Genomic DNA, 21,844 nt, shown 5'->3' with positions numbered 1-21,844 from the left:
CTTCCTTCTAAAGGACTCCTTATATCGACCCTCGACCATTTATACCCGAGGCCTCGATACTCCATTAGTGACGTATCAGCCCCCGACCATTTATACCCGAGGCCCTGACACTCACACATTCATTTCCTCCAGGAATCCAACTCTCACCAGAGTCTTACTATATACTTTTTTAAGCCACTACCCCTGTATCTTTGAACTCACAAATACAGTTCAACATGCTTCCACAACATAGACAACTCCCTAATAGTGAGATAATAACCCAATCATGCTTAATATCCAACAACATTATTTAACAAGCATTACTAAGTGTAATAACTCACAAAACACGCCAAACAATTCATGCATCTCCAGGCAACCAACATTACCACAGCAATACTCAACAGTTTAGCAATGTAGAATTCTCACCATTATCATCAACAAACCTCCAACACTACTCCAAGTATATCGACTAACACAACGAGAATTATTTAGCACAATGACGTAACAAAATTAGCATTGAACGCCACAAAATCAGCACGTTAGAGACAATTTAGCATACATTAACGCACGCACACGCCACTTGTCTACTTACACACAACCGCGCCCTTAAGTTTTGCGTCGACCTCACACCTAAGCACTAAAACAGAAAAATACAGCACGTTACGTACACCATTTAACCTTCAAAATCAATCCAAAAAAGGTTTGAATGACTCATTACCGCCAAAACCGACTTCGTATAGATGTGGGTCACCTAGATCTAGCTCCCCAAGGTGTGGGTAGCCTAAATCGAGCTTCGAACGGATGTGGGTCACCGCCAAACGTCCTAAACACTGCTTTAACATACAAATCCCGTCGCTGGAGTTGTTGTTCGTCGGATCGTAGCAGCAGGTCACCGCCGTTTCGCTGCTGTACCACCTGTTCGCCGTGCGCCGCCGCTGATCTGGCCCGTCGCCGTGTGCCGCCGCGGGGAGGAGCGGCGCTGATTCGTTGTAGACCGCCCGGACGCGCCGCCGCTGTTGCAGACCGCCGGGACATCGAAGAGTCGCGCCGCCGGTTCGCCGCTGTAACAGTTCGCTTTGCGCCTCCGCGAGGAAAAGGCCGCGCTGTCGCTGGATCGGGACATCGCTGCTGCTGTTCGAAGAAGCACCGCAGCGCCGCTGCTCGATCTGAAGGGGCGCCGCTGGAACGCCCTGCACCTTGCCGGAAAACGCCCTTGTGGCTGCCGAAGGTTTTTCAACAAGGAGGAGGGGGTGGCTAGGGTAAGAAGAAAGAAGAAGAAGAAAGAAGAGAACTTGGGCTAGGGTTTCCTTTTGTTTTCTTTTCTTTTTCTTTCCCTTTGTTTTAAAACTAAATTAACCCAATGGAAGCCCAACAAGTCCAAGCCCAAAGATAAGAAATTCATCCCCTCTTAAGCAAGACCCACCACACGGAGTCCGGTAAATATTTATTTAATTGGAGTTTAGAGCCCGATAAATATAGATAAATTTAATTAACAATCAATTTCAAATTAAATGAAAAATCTCCTAATTCGAGACTAACTAACCTGAGGGCTCGGGGCGTTACAGATTCGACCATATTTACTCGATATTCTTTCCCAACCAATAACGATTTTCTTTTAAAAGTATAGTATCTATATCTCTATGACTACTCCGATGATTCAAATAATTAAGCATGTGGAACCCAAAAAAATATGCCACAAAATTCACAAAATATGTCTATATCTTACTTTAATTTGGGGGAACTATTCAAATCTAATCAATAATCTTGTTTCTCAACCTCAATTTATGACAATGAATCAATGTAAAGAATGACCAAATCTGAACAATGCATTAAGAATATAAAAAGTGATCACAACCAACAACTGTAGAAAGAATAAAGAAATAATATAGAAGAGTCAAGATTTATAAAGACTACATCAATGCCTTAGAAAATTTATTTACTTCATGCTTGAATCTAGAAAGAAAATCTGAATCAAAATAATTGAAGGAAGTTTAAGCCAGAGGAGAGAAAAAATAAGAGAAAGAAAACAGATACGGCGATCTCTCGAGCCTTCGTTCTTCGCCTTCCTTCCAATCTTCTCAAAAGCCCATCTTTTCTCTCGAAAAATGTCTTTTCTCCTCTGTTTATCCTGTCTTGCCGCTAGGGTTAAAATGAGATATTTAACAAAATTCAGTCGCGGGTGCCTAAGCCCCTAAACGCGTGCCAGCAAAAACTTCACTTCCAACTTCGTAGCGCCTAGGCGCCCAACATTTTGCCATTTTGTCAATTTTTGGCGCCTAGGCGGCCAATGCATTGGAATTTGGCTTGCTTTTGCTTATATGTTTGATTTTATCTCCTATTCTCTAACTCAAGTCCTACAAAAGAAAGAAATACTAGAGATGATTAAACTACCCAAAGGATATGTCGGTAAAAACTATCAAATAACTAAAAAACACAATAAATTACAAGATCCAAAAGTCACTTATCAACACTGTATATCAAATATACGCTATATATTAAATATATACTATATATCTGTTATATACTGTTCCAATTACATGACATAATCTCATATGCTAGTTTATTGGATTTTGGCTAATGCAATTATAAGAGGAACATCAACAACAACTTTATTGAATAAATAATTGTTTTATGTTTACGAACCACGAGTTTAGGGCATAAAACCCAACAGAGGCTGACTTACAAGTCTTCCCTAAAGATCATGCAAGGGAGGAACGACCTTCCATATATGCTAACCTTGGTCCCGACATGCTCAACCGTTGGTCGGATTCCTTGTCGGGTATTCGAATCTATAAATAGGCCACTCCATTCTTTAGTCAAGCATGGCATTGTAGCTCGGCCTCAATACTAATGTTGGACTCAAAACTAACTTGAGATTCGGAGTGTTTGTTCCCTTGTGCAGGTCTTTCCTCGCCAAGTGGTCTTTCAGCTCATTCTAGACAGTTCATCTCATTCCAGTCAGCCAACCTTGACCTCTTGAGGTGGTCATTGATTCCGACTAGGTCAAACTCTTCCAATGGTCATACCTAGACCAAGTCATACCTCGATCAATTTTTTTATAAAAATTGATCCATGTCTGTGTGGAAGGACATTTTAAGTCATCCCTACCGAACAAAGCTGTGACTCGCACGACTCTCAAAGGTCTAGTACTCCTGACAATCAGGTAGACCTTAAAAGCTCTTTAACATCTTCCATTGTCAGAAGATCTCCCTATTCATGACCTTCCCTTTGAGGAAAGACATGCTCTCAAGGAAGACCTACTCCATAAAGAAGACCAACCTTAAGAAGGATCATCCCCTAAGGATGACATTCCCTCCAATAATGAGCCCCCTTTCATTGGAGAGCTCATCCCAAGTTAGAAAATAGCTTGCATATCAGCTTATCCCGGCCTACAGGTAAAGCTTCCATCTCAGCTCAACACTGCCTAGAGGAAGAGTTCATTTAGATAGCACATTCTAACATAGAGGAAGAAATTCCATATCAACTCGGCCCCAGTTAGAACAGAGAATCGATCAAGCATCTCATCCCTACATAGAGGAAGACCTACCATCTCATCTCATCCCAATACAAGGAAAGAGCTTCAATATCAGCTCGACCCTAGTTAAAGAAAGAGTTTCGACAAGCAGTTCATCCCTACAAGGAGAAAGAGCTTCCATCTCATCTCATCCCAACACAGAAGAAGAGATTCCATATCAGCTCCACCCTAGTTAGAGGAAGAGCATCGATCAAGCTACTCATCTTCACATAAAGAAAGAGCTTCCATATCAACTCGACCCTGGTCGGAGGAAGAGCTTCGATCAAGCAATTCATCCCCACATAGAGGAGGAGCTCCTACCTCAACTCATCCCTGTCTAGAGGAAGAGCCTTTATCTCAGCTCATCTCCAGCTAGAGGAAGAGCTTCGAGTCAGACAGCTCATCTCTCGATAGAGAAAGAGCTTCCATCTCAGCTCGGCCTTGCCTAGCGGAAGAGCTTCGATCAGGCAGCTCATTTTCATCTGGAGGAAGAACATCCATCGTCTTATCATACTTGAGCGAGCCTGACAGACCCAACTAAGGTGCTGCCGACCTACACTGTAATGGGGGCCACCAAATACGAAGTACACATTTGAAACTCTTCAGCGCACAGCTTAGGCCGAGCTTTTCAGCTCTCACCTCAAACTCCTAAGTGCCAAACTTAGGCCGAGCTTTTCAGCTCTTACCTCAAACTCCTAAGCGCCCAGCTTAGGCTGAGCTTCTCAACTCATAACTCAAAACCCTAAGCGCCAAACTTAGGTCGATTTTCTCAAAGTTCCTACTTCGAACCCCAAGCGTCTGGCTTAGGCCAAGCTTTTTCAAGATCCTACTTCGAACCCTAAGCGCCTAGCTTAAGCCGAGCTTATCCAAGCTTTTACCTTATACTCCTAAGTGCCTAGTTTAGACGAAGGACGAAAGACGTAAGTCACCACTTAGGCAGATTTTCAATCCCAAGAAACTTTAATCATAAAAAACATATGAGGGAGATGTCTAATATGATTAGTGAGTTGAATGAAGCTGGTCATGTCCTGACTGATGAACAACAAGTTCAAGCTACTATTCGATCTCTTCCCCAAAATTGGGAATACATGAAGGTGCATTTTACCCATAATGATGGAATTAAAACTCTTACTACTGTTTCGCGTTATCTTGAACTTGAAAAAGACGGTATAGAGGCAACAAGGCCTAACAACGTTGAAGCCTATGTGGCTGGTCCTAAACATTATGGAGGTTTTACAGGGAAAGAAGTCCATAATAATAAGAAACGAGCAAGGTCAAAATCAGAAGGATAAGGGGAAACGTCCAATGTGTCTAGCTCTGTCTTATTGACTGACTTTCTTCCTTTGTGGACTGTAAACTCGTAAGCAACCGAACACGTAGCTAAAGATCACGGGGTATATGTGGAATTTTGTCGAATTCCATAGGAAGCTAGGTGGCTGTATGTAGGAACGAATGCCAAAGTGCTAGTAAAGGGCATTGGTTCCTGCAAGTTCAGCACATGCATAATGGACGCATTCTACTTCTACATAATGTGTTGTATCCACCTGATATTTGGTGAAATTTGCTTTCTGTTACCGTCCTTGTTAAACTTGGCTACACTTTTACTTTGACTGGAAACTTATTAACTATGTCTTTGCACAGTATACTTTGTTGTTATGGTTTTATATTTAATAGTTTTATTGTATTGGATGTTGTTGATACAATATCTTACAATTATGCAATATTTTCCCTTATAACACTATCTGTTGATGCAAATGTTAACCTGACTACGTTGCATGCTATATTTGGTCATATACGTCAACATAGAATGGCTAGATTGGCTAACGAAGGTTTATTATGTCAATTTGACAAAATATAATTACCTTTACGAGCAAGCTGCATAGCAGGAAAAATGGCAAGAAAACCATTGTGTAAAGGAACTAGGCCCGAAAATCCATTGCAACTAATTCATTCCGATATTTGTGAAGCCACGAGTATAAAGGCTAGACATGGAACTGATTATTTTATCACTTTCATATATGATTTCACACATTATGGTCATGTTTATTTGATTTCCCACAAGTATGAAGCATTATAATGTTTTAGAAAATTTGTAAACTTGGTGGAAAATCAATTAGATAAAAAGGTTAAGGCCTTAAGAACTGCCCGATGGGCATGAATATCTGTCTAATCCGCTTAGGCAGCCATGTGACGAAAATGATATAGTAAAGTAGCTAACTACTCCTCGAACACCACAACTGAATGGAGTAGCTAAAAGAAGAAAGATAACTCTTCCTGAAATGGTCAGGTCGATGATGGCATAAGCGAAATTGCCAATTACCTTTTGGGGTGATGCTCTATTGGCCGCTGCTTATATCCTTAATCATGCACTTTCCAAATCTGTTGCTTCCACACCATACGAGTTATAGACTAGTCGAAAACCCGATATGAGTGGTCTAGAGCCATGGGGTTGTGCTGCTTATGTACATGATCTTCCCATCCACGTGGAAAATTAGGTCGATAAGGTAAAAAAAAGTACATTTATAAGATATTTGGATCACTCAAAAGGGTATGTGTTTATTGGTGAAGAAGAAAGTGGGAGTGTAAGTTAATTTGAATCACGATATGTTACCCTATTGGATAATTATTTTTCAAGGAGAGGTGAGATCAATGATTAGATATCCATATTTAAAAATTACAATCAAAATGATTTTGCTTTCATCACATCCATCGTATAATAGTTTCATTATTGTACCAACAGTATCTCATCCAAACTAGGAGATATCTGAACACTAAATATGATTTGGACAAACCACAAACCACTTGTGACTCAACTAATCAGTTCCAATGCGATTTAATGGAATCCACACGTGAACAATCAACATAACGAAAAACAAGGCATATTAATCATGGGAGAATGCAGAAACGTCGTTTGGACGATGAAATTTATATAATTACATCTAACGATGATGAACAGTCGAAAAGTGTTAAGGAAGCTCTTCGATGTCCCACTAGAGAGGAATGGATGAAAGTAATGGAAGAAAAAATGGAGTCTATGAGAGTTAGTGATGTTTGGGAGTTAGTTGATATCCCAAAGGGACGCAAAACAACTTGTAACAAGTGGATTCTTAAGATTAAGTGCATGGCTGACGACTCTATTGAAAGATATAAATCTCGACTTGCAGCAAAAGGATTCACACAACAGGAAGGAATAGACTATGATGATACTTTCTCGCCTGTTGCGAGGTTTACCTTTATAAGACACATTCTAGCCACAGTCGCCAGTTTAGATTTGGAATTACATCAAATGGATGTAAACACAACATTACTAAATGGTGAATTAGATGAAGCAATTTACATGCAGCAACCCATTGGTGTCATTACCGAAGGACAAAAAGATAAAGTATGTAAATTAATGAGGTCAATTTATGGCCTTCAAGAATATTCGAGATAATGGTACATCATATTTCACCAAGTAATCATCTCATACGATTTTCATATGATCGACGAGTGATTGGCGTTTTGCTGAACGTACGCACTAAGCGTGGTAACAATTCTATAGATGCAAGCGCACACCTGTCAGAGTAATATAAAATGGATGGAGTATCCAAGTATCGATCCTCAAGGACTTCTAAATAATTTTCAAACTCTAAAGTTTTAAAGAATAGTGAATGTTGAAATGAGTGATTCTTGTAAAATAGGAAGTGGTCACAAATAATGGTTTTGGACTTGGGATTTGGACTTATAATGGTAAAACCTAGCCCGAATTACTTCAAGTTAGCCAACAAAGAATCAAGGATATACTAAGGACGATATGCATTTTACTTTAAGAACCAACGACTACGCTTTTCACTTGACTTATGTCTAAGCAAGTTCAAAGTCCTAAGATATTCCCTAATATGTCTATTATGAGAGATATCTTAGTTTTAGGATAGAAATAGTCGCAACCTCGGGTTAAGGTCCTATGTCTAGGCTACTTAAGCGGAACCCTTATGTCTAAGGTGCTCCTCTCCTCGGTTTAACCACTCAACAATGCAAATAAACAACCTTTTCAGTATTGACTTGTTAAGACGTACAGTGGCCTTCTCTAAATCCTAACTTTTTGGGAAAACATGTTGAGCAATGAATGGAAAGCAAAAACACTACTTCTTAGCAACCCTTATTAGAAATAAAAGGCTAACTGTCCATAACCGGGGTAGAGACGGGAATTTAGAAAGACATATTGAAGAAAATACAGCAAGTAAAATGGTTGAATGTGGAATACATGTGTGAAAAACAAAATGATATGAACCAAGGAGCTACCTTTGTTATGCCTCATGGACCGATTACAAGATCGAGAGCTAGGAAACTTCAACAAGTTTTGCTACTTCGTGTCCAAGCGTTCTTGAACTCGACAAGAGAAAAAAAGGAAGATGTGCAAGAGGTTGGAACTATGCACTACAATTTGGTGCAAGTTATGCATTTTTAAGTGTTTTTAAGGCAAGTCAAAGTCCACTTGGTCAAGGTCAAAGTCAACTCCATCAAGACAAGTCAAAGTCAACTCATTCAATTCAAAAACCAAGTCAAACACTCACATCCCTCATTATGGACGAGATTGCACTTATTTTGGTTGGCTTTCCATGTTCTTAACCTTTTCATTTGCTTGTCTTTTCATTTCTTGTAAGTTATTTCTTCTCATTTACAAGTCTTTTCATTTCTTGTAAGTTACAAGTCTTTTCATTTGCTTAAGACTTTTCATATGGCTTGCTAGGATGGCTATATATAGCCTTGAGATGTCTTGTTTTAAACACAATTTGAAGTTGAATGAAAAGTGAGTTTTCTCATTAGCTTGGTTGAGAGCTTTATCTCCCATTTCTTGTGCAATTTCTTGTGTCTTTAGAATTTGCATGTTAGGATCATTCAAGCGGTGTTGATCATACCTCTTGTGGAGTGATTCGAATCACGAGTTTAGAAACAAGTTTTCTCTACTCTTGATATTGATCATCAAGGTAATCCTTTCTAAAACTTTTCCTTGGGTTGATTCCATACTTGTTTTCGGGGTTTTTGGGATTTAGTTCTATGGGTCTTGTTCGTTAGCAAGGTTCTTAGATCCAACTCTCAAGTGTTTCTTAACATTTTGGTATCAGAGCCAGAGGCTCAGGATCGGATATATGTTTCCTTTGTGTTTATGTACAATCTATCTTTGAATTTTTTTTGTTTTGTTTTGTTCTTTCCATTCCATCAGTCACAAAAAAAAGGAAAAAAAAAATCATATTTGCGTACATCTTTTGATCTTTTAGTCTTCTACGTTTTTCTAGATCTCGTTCTTGTCTAAAACTCTGTCTTCTTTGATACCAAAATGTTAAGAAACCCTTGAGAGTTGGATCTAAGAACCTTGCTAACGAACAAGACCCATAGAACTCAATCCCAAAAACCCCGAAAACAAGTATGGAATCAACCCAAGGAAAAGTTTTAGAACGGATTACCTTGATGATCAATATCAAGAGTAGAGAAAACTTGTTTCTAAACTCGTGATTCGAATCACTCCACAAGAGGTATGATCAACACCGCTTGAATGATCCTAACATGCAAATTCTAAAGACACAAGAAATTGCACAAGAAATGGGAGATAAAGCTCTCAACCAAGCTAATGAGAAAACTCACTTTTCATTCAACTTCAAATTGTGTTTAAAACAAGACATCTCAAGGCTATATATAGCCATCCTAGCAAGCCATATGAAAAGTCTTAAGCAAATGAAAAGACTTGTAACTTACAAGAAATGAAAAGACCTGTAAATGAGAAGAAATCACTTACAAGAAATGAAAAGACAAGCAAATGAAAAGGTTAAGAACATGGAAAGCCAACCAAAATAAGTGCAATCTCGTCCATAATGAGGGATGTGAGTGTTTGACTTGGTTTTTGAATTGAATGAGTTGACTTTAACTTGTCTTGATGGAGTTGACTTTGACGTTGACCAAGTGGACTTTGACTTGCCTTAAAAACACTTAAAAATGCATAACTTGCACCAAATTGAAGTGCATAGTTCCAACTTCTTGCACATCTTCCTTTTTTTCTCTTGTCGAGTTCAAGAACACTTTGACACGAAGTAGCAAAGCTTGTTGAAGTTTCCTAGCTCTCGATCTTGTAATCGGTCCATAAGGCATAACAAAGGTAGCTCCTTGGTTCATATCACAAAAGTTAACTAACGGAGAGTTTTTCTCCGGATTGAGAGCTTCGCCCTTCTCTTTCAAGCAAGGGGGAGTGTCACGTGCTCTTTCCTCCAAAAACACAACTCTCTTAAAAAATAAAGTAAAGGCAAAGGGAAGATAAGCAAAGTGCTGGATTTTTATATATTTTAATAAGTAGAAAATAACTAAGTACAAATGGAAACAAAACAAAGCTCAATAAAGGAATGTAAAGTACTCGGGATTTAAAAACCAAAAGCAACTAATGAAAGCAACTCAAAACTACTTAGAAGGCAACAAAGAATCACTAAAAATGATCAAGGGAAGGAAGCAAGGCTTGATGAATTTGGTGGAGAAGCTACTGGAATTTATAGTTGTGCAGAATTGGTTAGGTAGGTCCTAAAACGATGGTGAATCACCCATTTCCAACTCTTTTGACTGACCAAATCGTGCTCAAACTGATAGTGGAACACTTCTTCTACACGTATGCATCGGTTGGAACCACCAAAACGCATTGGAAGACGCGTTTCATTAAGGGCAAAGTTGGAAGAAAAACTGTTTTCTGCAGCCTTCCCAGGCGCCTGGCACCTCCCATGTAGGTATTTCCGACTTTTTGCTTCTTTTGATTAATTTGCACTCCCAAATGGTCCTAAAATGTCATAAATACAATATAAGCCAACCACAAATCATAATATATGAATTTTGCATGAATTGGAACTCAAACGACTGAGAAAAATCCGAAACAAAGCTGAAACATAGTAAAAACAACATCTAAAACCTTCTTTTTACGCATGTAAACAAGCGTAATCACACCCCCAAACTTAACTTTTTGCTTGTCCTCAAGCAAAACTTAGCAACTTTAATCAGCTTTCTAACACATGGACAAGGAAAAGCAAAAGCAACCGAGATGTTCAATCATAAATTGTCTCAAGGAAAAGATGTCAAAGTCTACCATTCTATTGCCTTTGTAAGCTTAGTCACTATAAACCAAGTTTGAAATGATAAAACTCTCTTTCAAAATCCTTTTTCCTTTCAAAAACAGAAAACGTTTTCAAATACCCCTAAGGAATCTGCACACTTCCTCCTTACACTAAGACTTTTACATCTAAAAGACCGGCTACTAGCCCCTGAGGTTTCCACACACTAACATCGGTTTCAACCACAGCTACTCGTAGAAAGACTTTGAAACTAACAGCTAGGTCATAAGACGACGACAATGAGAAACACGAAGTCACTTATCACCATCCTTACTGCTATTTTCAAAGTCAACACCCAACCCAAAACTAAATGGGTGTCTACAGTAGGACTCGGAAATCATAAATACATTTTCTTTAACTCTCATTGTTTTTTCTTTCTAACATAAGTCTTTTCCCCACTCTTATTTTCTCTCAACAATACTCTTTTTTACTCTTCTGCAACTTTTGTTTTGTTTTGTTTTTTTTTCACTTATTCTTTTCAACACTTTCTTTTTGTAATAGCATTTGTTTTTCCAACTGACTCTTTTTCAAAAGAAAATAGCATGAGTTTTCAAATATAAATAACACTTTATCTTTCTGAAACAACGATTGACACAACGACTGTCCCCCCCAAACTTAAGAGAGATAGTGTCCTCACTGGGAAAAGACTTTTGCATCGGATGAAAAAGGCTTAACAGTAAAAAGGACAAGGACTTCCTATATAGGGGCAAAGAAAAAGCTTAAAGTTTGTAAAGATCAAAAAGACATAAAAGAAAATGAGTTTATCACCTAAACAAAGGAAATAGCTCAAAGCTTAGTCAAGCATAGAACAGAAAACTCAACAATCTCTTATAATCATCATCGACATGAAATCACATGCACAGCACAGATGCTTCAAAATAGGCATGTGAAAAGCTAAACTAAGGTTAAGTGAAGGCATACTTTAAGTGATCAGAAGATAAACGATACTAATTTATTCATGCTTCAACTGAGCTCGAAACATAATCAATACAAAAAACATGCGTAGTAATGCTAGAATATGCAAACTACGTCATTAACCAAAAGAATAAAACACAAAAAATAGCAAAGAAGGAACCTCCCCGTCATGAAGTCGGAGGTTGTGGACTAGGATCAGTGTTGGTACTGGAAGATGGATGACCAAGGATAGCAGCTAGCGCTGGAGGCCATGAAGGTAAAACCGCAAAATCCAATGAAGCCCTCAAGTTGTAGATATGTTGCACGACTTCTCGAACCTGATCTCGCAGCTGTTGGTTCTCCTCTCGGAGACGACGGATCTCCGATGTAGGAGACATCCCAGTACCTTCCCTTCTTTGTAACGCATGGGCGATAATACGCCGAATATTCTTCTCTTCCACAATTGGGGCATCTCTCTTAACTTGATCCTCAGAGAGCTGTACACCTTGTCGCAAGCATACAGAAGTGACCAATCGTGGGTGATAAAGCTTACCACGTTTTCGGTGGGCACTCTCATGGATACTGGTATTGATCAATTCTCCATAATTCACATCTATGCCCTTTAGCATGGCATAAACCAGCAGGGCCCTATCCTGAGTGACATGCTCATCATGCTCCGTTGGAAGAGAGTTGTGTGGGTTTTTGTTGAAATTGTAAAGCTTAGGCAATGGGTCTATTTAAAGCTTTCCCCAAACTAAATCTTAAATGGAAAGGGATTGAGATTTAAGTTCAACTAGGTTTCCTAAAAGGAAAAAATAAGATTGAATTCCAAATAGGATTAGGCAAACAAGAATTGAAGTATTTTTTAGTTTAAGGAGAGATTTGAAACTTAAATCACATAGGATTAGGCAAACAAGAATTGAAGTTTTTTTTTAGTTTAAGGAGAGATTTGAAACTTAAATCAGAAAGGATTAATGTTTGACCCGAAATAAAACCCATAAAAATCGAAAAATGAAACCCAAATCACGAAGGAAAACGAAATTCGAACTGTTGGAAAAACAGGGCAAGCGCCAGGCGCCTGCGTGATTTTTATTTTTCTCAAAGGGCAGGCGCCAGGCGCCTGCGTAAAAAAAAGTTTTTTCAACGTTGTTTTTTTCTTTTGTTTTTCAATGTTTTCCAAAAACATTCTTAATAAGCAAAACTTTTTATAATTATACAAAAAGAATGTAAGATACAAAAACTTTCTTCCTTTACTTTTGTTCTTTCAAAACAGATAAGAAGGAAAAACATTTTTCGCAAACATTTATTGACCTGAAAGTTGAATAGAGGTTTTTCCTCTATCCACTGGTTCTCCAAAATACGGCTTAAGTCTCTGCCCATTTACTTTAAAAATACTTCCCTTAGAGTCAACTAGATCCACTGCCCCATATGGGTAGACTTTAAAAACTTTAAAGGGACCAGACCATCTAGACTTAAGTTTCCCAGGAAAAAGTTTCAACCTAGAATTGAATAACAGAACCATATCACCTTCTTGAAGATTGTTCGGCCGAAGACGCCTATCATGCCACTGTTTAGTTTTTTCCTTAAACAACTTAGCATTCTCATAAGAAAAGTGTATGTGTTCTTCTAATTCCAATAATTGTAACTTCCTCGCTTCACCTGCAGCCGACAAATCAAAATTTAATTTCTTAGTAGCCCAAAATGCTTTATATTCTAGCTCAAGAGGCAAATGACACGCTTTTCCAAAGACTAGCCTATAGGGGGACATACCGAGGGGAGTCTTAAATGCTGTCCTATATGCCCAAAGTGAATCATCAAGCTTCAAAGGCCAATCCCTACGGTTAAAATTTACAGTTTTTTCTAAAATGTTTTTTATCTCCCTATTAGATATTTCGGCTAACCCATTCGACTGAGGATGATATGCTGTTGCAACCCTATGACGCACATTGTATTTAGCTAGCAACTTTTCATAGACCTATTCACAAAATGAGCCCCCCCATCACTTATCAGACAACGCGGGGTTCCATAACGCGTAAAAATGTGCTTTTGCAGAAAACGAATGACAACTTTAGAATCATTAGTAGCAGTTGCAATGGCTTCTATCCATTTCGAAACATAATCTACTGCTAACAATATATAAAGCTTACCATCAGAAGATGGAAATGGACCCATAAAATCTATACCCCAGACATCAAATGTTTCAATCTCCAGGATCGGGGTTTGAGGCATTTCGTGGCGTTTAGATATATTACCTGTCCGTTGGCATTTATCACAAACCTGGGCAAACTTATGTGCATCTTTGAACATAGTGGGCCAAAAGAACCCACTTTGCAAAACTTTGGCTGCGGTTTTGTGTCCTGCAAAATGTCCTCCATATGGAGACATATGACAAGCGTCTAATATCGCCTCGTGCTCTTCTTCTGCGACACACCTGCGTAAGATACTGTCAGGTCCTAGCTTATATAAAAAAGGCTCATCCCAACGATAAAATCGAACTTCATTTAGAAATTTCTTTACCTGTTGCTTGTTGAACTCATAAGGAACTATTCGACTTACCAAATAATTTGCTATATCGGCATACCACGGAACTGAATCAACTCGCAAGAGTTGCTCGTCAATAAACTGTTCACGTATAACAGTTCCATCATCACAGAGCGGGGATTCCAATCTAGACAGGTGATCAGCAACTTGGTTTTCAGTACCCTTCCTGTCCCTAACTTCAATATCAAACTCTTGAAGTAACAAAATCCATCGTATCAAACGTGGTTTAGCATCTTTTTTAGCAAATAAATATTTTAAAGCAGAATGGTCAGTAAAAACAATGACTTTTGTGCCTATCAAGTAAGACCTAAACTTATCAAAGGCGAACACAACTGCTAACAGTTCCTTTTCAGTAGTAGTGTAATTGAGTTGTGCACCGGTCAGAGTCTTACTAGCATAATACACAGGATGCAAGATCTTGTTTTTACGTTGTCCTAACATAGCTCCTATTGCATAATCACTGGCATCACACATGAGCTCAAAAGGTAAATTCCAATTACGTTCGATAATTATAGGGGCTGAACTTAGAGCAACTTTCAACATTTCAAATGATTTTAAACAGTCATCATCAAAAACAAATGGTCTATCATGTTCTAACAACTGACACAAGGGTTTAGAAATTTTAGCAAAGTTTTTTATAAAGCGGCGGTAAAATCCCCCATGCCCTAAAAAACTTCTAGTCCCTTTGACATTTGTAGGAGGAGGTAGCTTTGAAATGATGTCTATCTTAGCGTGGTCTACCTCTATTCCTTGCTTGGAAATTTTGTGACGCAAAACAATACCCTCTTGTACCATGAAATGACACTTCTCCCAATTTAGGACTAGGTTTGTTTGTTCACATCTCTCCAATACTCTCTCCAAATTAACTAAACATGCGTCAAAAGAATTTCCAAAAACAGAAAAGTCATCCATAAAAACTTCTAGAATATTTTCTACCATGTCAGAGAAGATGGCCATCATACACCTTTGAAAAGTCACGGGTGCATTGCATAGTCCAAAGGGCATTCGCTTGAAAGCGAACATACCATACGGGCACGTAAATGTTGTCTTCTCCTGATCTTCTAGAGCAATAGTAATTTGATTATAACCCGAATATCCATCTAAAAAACAATAGAAATCCTTACCTGCCAGACGGTCGAGCATCTGGTCAATAAACGGTAGAGGAAAATGGTCTTTCTTCGTTACCTTGTTGAGTTTGCGATAGTCAATGCAAACTCTCCACCCGCTCACAGTTCGGGTTGAGATGAGCTCATTCTCCTCGTTGGCCACCACAGTTATACCCCCTTTCTTTGGTACACATTGTACTGGGCTTACCCAGCTGCTGTCGGATATTGGGTATATAACACCGGCGTCAAGCCATTTAAGAATTTCTTTCCTTACAACCTCTTTCATCTTCGGGTTCAACCGCCTTTGACTCTCAATAGAGTCCTTAGCATCTTCTTCCAATAAAATTTTGTGCATGCAAAAGGCCAGGCTTATCCCTCGGATATCTGCTATCGTCCATCCAATGGCCTTTTTGTGTTTCTCCAAAATCTGGAATAAAGAATATTCATTAGTAGGTGATAAATTTGAGGCTATAATAACTGGTAAAGTGTCGTTATCCCCTAGATACGCATATTTCAAATGCGACGGCAATGGCTTCTGCTCCAACGGGGGTGGTTCCACTATGGACGGAAGTAACGACTTACATTCTTCTTTTTGTATTTTTTTAACAGGATTGGTCACATCTTCCGGTCCTTCTGCTATCTTATCAAGCTCTTCTTCAATCTCTGTAACTAATAAGTCATCAAACTCATCAAACATAACAGGATTCAAGCTAGTTATAGCAGAGCACTCTTCAAAGTCTTCTGGTAATTTCATGGCGTCTAGAACGTTAAATTTAACTTCTTCATTATTTACCCTCATTGTAATTTCTCCCTTCCTCACATTAAAAACTGTATCCCCAGTGGCTAGAAATGGTCTTCCCAAAATAATGGGAACGTCTAAGTCTGCCTCGCAATCTAGAATGATAAAGTCTGCAGGGAAAATGAATTTGTCCACCTGGACTAAAACATCTTCTATCTTTCCCTCAGGTCTTATGATAGATCTATCTGCTAGTTCGAGGGTAACCGTAGCAGGTCTAGCTTCTCCTATGCCTAAAGATTTGAAAACTGATAATGACATAAGATTAATGTTAGCGCCTAGATCACATAATGCCCTGCCTAAGTTTTTTCCTCCTATGGAACATGGAATGGTAAAACTGCCAGGATCGTTACATTTCATGGGTAGCGGGCTGCCTACAGCTTCACACTACATTTTGTCATGGCTACCAGTTCATGCTCTCCTATCTTTTTCTTCCTAGAAACTATATCTTTCAAAAACTTAGCATAATTTGGCATCTGTTTTACAGCATCCACTAATGGTATATTTATATGCAATTGTTTTAAAATATCTAAAAATTTTCTAAACTGGGAATCATTATTTTTCTTAACTAATCTTTGTGGAAACGGGGGAGTAGGGGTAAAAGAAGGTTGTACCTGTGGAGGAACACTCGGGGTGTCCTCATTACCTTTTCTAATATTTTCTTTTTCTGGTGTTGTTGGATTTTCTGGTATCTTTACAGTTGGTTCAGTGGACGGAATCTGTACATCTGTTGTTGGCATGGTTGGTCCATCATATGCCAGTCCACTCCTAAGGGTGACAGCTTTGCACTGTTCTTTCCCTTCTCGTTTTGGTAATTCAATATGGCCTGGAAAAGAACCTTGTGGTCTATTCTTCAATTCATTGGCGAGCTGTCCCAATTGGGTCTCGAAATTCCTCATTGATGCCGCTTGGGATTGTATCACTGCGTCGGTTCGGGCCATGTACTCCTTCATCATATTCTCAAGATTTGAGTTGTTATTTGGAACTGGTGGAGTCTGTGTTCTCTGATTGTACTGCTGTTGCGACGGTGGGATGTATTGTTGTGTAGGTGGAACATAGGGCTGTTTGTTCTGCTGGCTCTGCCCTTGATTAAAACCGCTCGAACCTCCTTGACCTCCCCATGAGAAATTAGGGTGGTGCCTCCAACCTGGGTTGTAGGTGTTCGAATATGGGTTAAAGTTCCTATTGTTCCCATGTCCTACATAAAAAATGGAAGCAGGGTTATGTGGACAATTATCATAGATATGGTTTTCACTGCAAAATGAACAAATGAGATCGTTGACTTGGCAAACAGGGGCAGGAGTGCAATAATCCGACTGCACAGGTTGTATCAGCGTGGCTAATGGATTTTTTATTCCCAATGCCATCTCTTTTAGCCTTTGGTTCATTGTAACCATCTCTTTTTGCATCGAGGTCGCAATGTCCAGAGCCAAAACTCCAGCTGGATCTTGCTTCTTTGGCGCTGCCCTAGATCTTTGCGAACACCATAGTTCGTTGTGTGAAGCTAAGTCATTTAGGATGTCGACTATCTCGTTGAATGTCTTCTTTGTAAATGCTCTGTTGGCAGCATTGTTTAGCATCATCTTAGTAGGATGATCTAAACCTCTAAATAAATGTTCTATCTGGATGCATGCCGGCAAGCCATGGTTCGGACACTTCCGGATTAGTTCTTTAAATCTGTCTCACGCCTCGTGAACAGGTTCACGATCATACTGTCTAAAAGAGATGATCTCCTCTCTAATATCAGCGTGGCGAGTAGGTGGGAAGAATTTTGTTAAGAACTTCTCCACTAACGACCCCCATGTGGTGATGGATCCCGGTAGAAATGCATTGAGCCATGCTCTAGCTTGGTCCTTCAAAGAAAATGGAAAAAGTGTTAGTCTCAGAGCATCGTCTGTTATACCAGGTAATCGAAATGCATTTGCAATTTGAATGAATGATTTCAGATGATCATGTGGATCCTCATGTTCCTGCCCTCCAAAATGTCCAATTGTCTGCAACATTTGGAACATCATTGGTTTAAGCTCAAAGTTTGCGTGGGCTGGAATAGGGTTGACTATCCCTGAATCAAAGTTCTGAAAAGCCGTGGCGGCATATTCTCGCATTGCCACGTCTCTGTTGTCCGCCATCTGAATATGGTTGAATTCATCATTTCTCGCATGATCCCTCATATTACCGTTAACAGCAGGTGGATCAACCGGATCACGAGGTGGAATATCTGCCATTGATGTGCCCGTACTCTCTACCTCACTTTCAGGACTGATTTCACCTTCTCTCTCTTTTTGCTTTTCTAGTTGTTTTCGAAGTCTTTGCTCCTTTCGAGTTTTTCGAAGGGTCCGCTCAATCTCAGGGTCAATGGGTAGAATAAAAGATCTTGTGCTCATGCACTTTAACTTACCCTTGTGAGATAAACGACCAAAAAATATAGAACAAAAACGGTGGATGGAAATTACACCCAATAACAATTCACAATAATAAAAACTAAAAGAATTTTAAAATAATTTTAAAATTAAAGTCCCCAGCAACGGCGCCAAAAACTTGACTGGCGTTTTGCTGAACGCGCGCACTAAGCGTGGTAACAATTCTATAGATGCAATCGCACACCTGTCAGAGTAATATAAAATGGATGGAGTATCCAAGTATCGATCCTCAAGGACTTCTAAATAATTTCCAAACTCTAAAGTTTTAAAGAATAGTGAATGTTGAAATGAGTGATTCTTGTAAAATAGGAAGTGGTCACAAATAGTGGTTTTGGATTTGGGATTTGGACTTATAATGGTAAAACCTAGCCCGAATTACTTCAAGTTAGCTAACAAATAATCAAGAATATGCTAAGGACGATATGCATTTTACTTTAGGAACCAACGAGTACGCTTTTCACTTGACTTATGTCTAAGCAAGTTCAAAGTCCTAAGATATTCCCTAATATGTCTATTATGAGAGATATCTTAGTTTTAGGATGGAAATAGTCGCAACCTCGGGTTAAGGTCCTATGTCTAGGCTACTTAAGCGGAACCCTTATGTCTAAGGCACTCCTCTCCTCGGTTTAACCACTCAACAATGCAAATAAGCAACCTTTTCAGTATTGACTTGTTAAGACTTACAGTGGCCTTCTCTAAATCCTAACTTTTTGGGAAAACATGTTGAGCAATGAATGGAAAGCAAAAACACTACTTCTTAGCAACCCTTTTTAGACATAAAAGGCTAACTATCCATAACCGGGCTAGAGACGGGAATTTAGAAAGACATATTGAAGAAAATACAGCAAGTAAAATGGTTGAATGTGGAATGCATGTGTGAAAAACAAAAGTTAACTAACGGAGAGTTTTTATCGGGGTTGAGAGCTTCGCCCTTCTCTTTCAAGCAAGGGGGAGTGTCACGTGCTCTTTCCTCCAAAAACACAACTCTCTTAACTAAAAATAAAGTAAAGGCAAAGGGAAGATAAGCAAAGTGCTAGATTTTTATATATTTGAATAAGTAGAAAATAACTAAGTACAAATGGAAACAAAACAAAGCTCAATAAAGGAATGTAAAGTACTCGGGATTTAAAAACCAAAAGCAACTAATGAAAGCAACTCAAAAGTACTTAGAAAGCAACAAAGAAACACTAAAAATGACCAAGAGAAGGAAGCAAGGCTTGATGATTTTGGTGGAGAAGTTGCTGGAATTTATAGCTGTGCAGACTTGGTTAGGTAGGTCCTAAAACGATGGTGAATCACCCATTTCCAACTCTTTTGACTGACCAAATCGTGCTCAAACTGATAGTGGAACACTTCTTCTACACGTATGCATCGGTTGGAACCACCAAAACGCATTGGAAGACGCATTTCATTAAGGGCAAAGTTGGAAGAAAAACTGTTTTATGCAGCCTTCCCAGGCGCCTGGCGCCTCCCATGTAGGTATTTCCGACTTTTTGCTTCTTTTGATTAATTTGCACTCCCAAATGGTCCTAAAATGTCATAAATACAATATAAGCCAACCACAAACCATAATATATGAATTTTGCATGAATTGGAACTCAAACGACCGAGAAAAATCCGAAACAAAGCTGAAACATAGTAAAAACAGCATCTAAAACCTTCTTTTTACGCTTGTAAACAAGCGTAATCAACGAGGACCACTATATGTATGTCAAAACAAACAAAGATAAGTTCGTGATTCTTTAACTATATGTGGATGACATACTATCTGCATGAAAGGATAAGGTGTAAAGCCCCAAGTTCTCAGATTATTTTTATTTAAAGATTCATTTTTGACATTTTGGATTTCTCCCGATTTGGATAATTTTAATTATTGGATCTTCTAATTTTGGGTAAATTATAATTTAAAGTTTAAATTCTGTAAGTTAAGATAAATTAAGTTTTAAATATTTGGAAGAGAGATTTTTAACTAAATCTTAATTGAAGTTTTGGAAATTTAAATTTCTTCTGGGTTTAGGATATTGGGTTTTAAAATTAACTTAATCTGTCAATTAGATTTTCCAAACCTTTTTTAAGTGGGTTTCATTTTAATAAAACGATTAGGAAAAATTCTCTTTATTTATAAGGCCATATTCTTAATTGGGTTATTATGTTGGGACATTTTATTTGGGAAAATAAAAGAAAAGCAAAAGTAAAAATCACCTTTTACTTCTCCCGTTTACACTCTTTGTTGCCCTAGCTGCCACCCTAACAACCCCCCACCCCCATTCAATATTCTTCTCCGATGAAGATAGCAGCGACCGGCGTCCTGAAACTCCACCGAACGGCGATGATGATCGACGATCTCTACGACATCGTTTTCCTGCGAATAAACTCCAGTGGCGTTGAACAGTGTTTTCTGCCTACACGAGTAGCACCAGCGTCGAGCAGCAGCGTGACTCTCTAATAGCACCCACGGCAGCCTGACCGATGACATCTTCTTATTCGGGTTACTACGTCAGACTTGCGGCGGCATGAGCATAGAACACGTGCAACAGTGACGGGTCGTGGCGTCCCGACGATTTTTGCCTCTATTCGTGGTGTTCCAACATCATTCAGCAGCTGAAACCGCAATGCGGAACCCCGATTAAGCCTAGATCTGAACCAGCCAGCCAATCCCAACGCGAGCGGTAGTATTTCTACGCATTTTGGCATCGACCCAGTAATGCCCGACGTTATTAGGTTAATTTTATTTTAAGATTTAATTTGTGCCTTTGAATTCCTCCTTTATTTTCGTCGTGAAATTCTTGAAAATTCTCATTTTTAGTTTTAATTTTTGTAAATTGGAATCAAGTTTTTTTTGTTGGATTTGGATAAATTAAGTTTTAGAACTTTTGGAAATTCGATTTTCTCCCTCTTGAGGTTTATTCTCGGGTTTTAATATTCAGCCAATCTCTAAAATAAATTTTCCAACCTTTTTTAAAATGGGTTTTCTATTATGGAAAATCATTATAATTTTTCTTAAACTTGGGGATTTGGGCTTTTTGGTTTTAATAAAAAAATTGGGATAAAAAAAAATAAAACAAAAGAAACCCTAAAACACCTTTTCTCTTCCCCTTCTTCCTCTTACCCTAGCCGCCGCCCACCCCCCGATGACTTTTCTCTCTCTGGCGAGCAACGACCCACGACCTGGCTAGTCTCCGCCAATGTTCAGTAGCTCCCTTTGACGGCGGCGGTGGCGTTTTTCTCCAACAATTCGAGCAACCACCAGAGGCACCGTCCTCCACTAACGCTGGTGTTCGTTTGTGGTGGTACTAGGTGCGGGTTCCGATCGGATTGACAGTGGCGGCAGCTGACCGAGCCCAGTTGCGAACGGCGGTGGTTCACGGTCGTGCTACAGACTGTGGCTTTATGTTTCTTAACTCGTGATCGATGGACGTCCGGTGACACAACCATATCCGACGGCAACTTCTTGTCCCCAGCCCAGGTTCGAC

General features: G+C 39.1%; 1 pseudogene; it reads right to left on the bottom strand.

The window, feature by feature from the left end:
- Nucleotides 1–868: 868 nt before the first annotated feature.
- Nucleotides 869–20,847, bottom strand: LOC148212242 (uncharacterized; annotated as a pseudogene).
- Between the last annotated feature and the right edge of the window lie 997 nt (nt 20,848–21,844).

This window comes from Momordica charantia (genome assembly GCF_013281855.1).
Source record: "Momordica charantia cultivar OHB3-1 chromosome 3 unlocalized genomic scaffold, Mcharantia_2.0 BLBB01000003.1, whole genome shotgun sequence".
In the NCBI taxonomy this organism is placed as follows: Eukaryota; Viridiplantae; Streptophyta; class Magnoliopsida; order Cucurbitales; family Cucurbitaceae; genus Momordica; species Momordica charantia.
The sequence above is the reverse complement of the archived record's forward strand: the minus strand, read 5'-3'. Positions and strand labels throughout refer to the sequence as shown.